This window comes from Diachasma alloeum, unplaced genomic scaffold, assembly GCF_001412515.2.
Source record: "Diachasma alloeum isolate Michigan unplaced genomic scaffold, Dall2.0 Dall_scaffold_00973, whole genome shotgun sequence".
In the NCBI taxonomy this organism is placed as follows: Eukaryota; Metazoa; Arthropoda; class Insecta; order Hymenoptera; family Braconidae; genus Diachasma; species Diachasma alloeum.
Genome location: NW_021681088.1, coordinates 31,892 through 34,193, shown reverse-complemented (window position 1 = coordinate 34,193; position 2,302 = coordinate 31,892). Strand labels below are relative to the sequence as shown.

The 2,302-nt window shown below is 44.1% G+C and overlaps 1 long non-coding RNA gene across 1 annotated transcript; it reads left to right on the top strand.

Moving 5' to 3' along the window:
- Positions 1-1,558: 1,558 nt before the first annotated feature.
- On the top strand, positions 1,559-2,296 carry LOC107045522. Its single transcript, XR_001461456.1, has 2 exons — positions 1,559-2,011; positions 2,089-2,296. It is a non-coding gene; the product is annotated as an uncharacterized LOC107045522 (long non-coding RNA).
- The last annotated feature ends 6 nt before the right edge of the window (positions 2,297-2,302 follow it).

Genomic DNA, 2,302 nt, shown 5'->3' with positions numbered 1-2,302 from the left:
CCCCCCCCCCCAACCACCGAACATCATCACGCACTTATCATATAAAATAGTATACGCAACACGTGCGGACAGCAAGCGCCCCACGTCGGGCGCCATTTTGTAAAGGATTTTTGCCGGTGCTCTACCAGCAAATATCTCAAACTATTTTGGGCATCTCCTCTATCGTTCAATTAAGTCGGGCGCCAGCTGGATTTTCATGGAAAATCCAACGGTAAACCGGCCTCAGAGGATAACTCGTTTACCCTGAGGACTTTTCGTGGCGGGGGTANTGTAAAGGATTTTTGCCGGTGCTCCACCAGCAAATATCCCAAACTATTTTGGGCATCTCCTCTATCGTTCAATTAAGTCGGGCGCCAGCTGGATTTTCATGGAAAATCCAACGGTAAACCGGCCTCAGAGGATAACTCGTTTACCCTGAGGACTTTTCGTGGCGGGGGTAACAATGCCGAGCCAGCATCAGCGTAAAACGGTAGAGTGGGCGAGGTTCACCATACTAGGAGTATTTCACTCGATCGCTCCTCGTCTTTTCAGCCGAGAGACTGCGATTAAGCGTATCTTCCAGGAGCTATTCCCCCATGTATCTTTCGCCGTGGATGTTTCCATTCCTCTGACGTATTCCTTTCCTCTCCCGAGTGGCTCAACTCTGGAGAAGTCGACCATCACTTGCGAATTCTTCTCACTCCTCGGAGCGCCGAACACTGAGAGGCACATGCGACACAGGTATCCGGAGACTTGTTCTCACCCACCTGTGCCCACCCCAACTCAACCTCAATGCTCGGTAAAAGCACTATCATCGCGGGCTAACACCCAGAGTACTCGTCGTGGAGGTACGTGCGATCGGGCCTCCAGGAGTCGGCCTAACTCCCGGCCCACGGATCCACGCCAACACCACTTCTTTCGTCCGAAGTGATGGATCCCTGAGAATATGGAATTAAAACACTCCACGTCCTCAAAGTAATCCGATCCTTCTGTTTGGGACGCCGAAGCGTCCCATTCTCTCGCTGTTCCGGACCTTGTCCTCACAACGGACCCCTATAATCCATAATGGACTTATGCCACTTCCAACCGTCGTCGAGGACCGGACGATTTACATCCGCTCGAGTCCAGTGCCTGTCACCGACTGTCTCGAAATCTACTAGGGCCTTCTCCCCCTAGTCTGAGCACCCATCCAAAGCCACTCATTACCATAATTATTGATTTTTGACGAATGCAATCGATAGTTCGTCAATTGTTCTTGATTGTTCGAGGATTTTCAGCGTTTGTTCCCCAGCCAATTATTTATAATTGATTTTTTATTTTTTCCTNCACCCATCCAAAGTTAGCCACTCATTACCATAATTATTGATTTTTGACGAATGCAATCGATAGTTCGTCAATTGTTCTTGATTGTTCGAGGATTTTCAGCGTTTGTTCCCCAGCCAATTATTTATAATTGATTTTTTATTTTTTCCTCCCATGTTTCCTCAATTTAGCCCCTCCCACGTAAAGATCTAATCATTTTAAATTGTTCCTTCTGATGAATCGTTTGTTCGTCCTTTGTTCCTCCCTAAGCCACTGCTGAGGTAATCGATAGGTTGATCCTTTCAATTGATTTCCTCTCAATCGTTAAAAGAGTGGCATATACTATAGCACCAAATTTTACTACCAGCAGCTATAGTTCGTGATACGCTGATGCTGTATGTATGTACATGGAGTATCATTTCGGAGCAGAGATCTTCAACTTTGTGTGATAAATCAATCTATCGATTGTTCCATTAATGTAATCATACTGTTCCCTAATTTATCATCACCAATTATTATTGGTGATTATACTTTATTCCCCCTCTGTGAGCTCGAACTAGTGGTATTTCGATGATCAAAAAGTGCATCAGTGTTGACATTAACCTCAATCCAGTGCGGTAGTAGTGCATGACGATTCAATAAACTAAATAAAATTTCGGGAAGGGTCTGGTGAACAGTCGAAAAATCATCCCTTTTTGCATTCAACTTCTAACAAGCAGCTGTTTTATGAGTAAGCATTGATTTTACACTTTTTAGCTTCGGTTTGACTCTCTAAACTTTGAATGCTTTTTTTTCTCTCATTTCCAGACTATCGAACTTCCTGTAACAATGGGTATTTTTCTGGATGTGGCTCTCGAATTATTATTTGGAACGTGGTTGGAGAAGAGGAATGAAAAACACGAAAAATGCATCATGAAACATTGAAAGACTCGGGGAGTTTGAAAAGCATATAATTTATTTATGTAAAACCGGTTCACTTCGCTCCGAATTCAATGAAATAATACTTGGAAACCTATCTGTT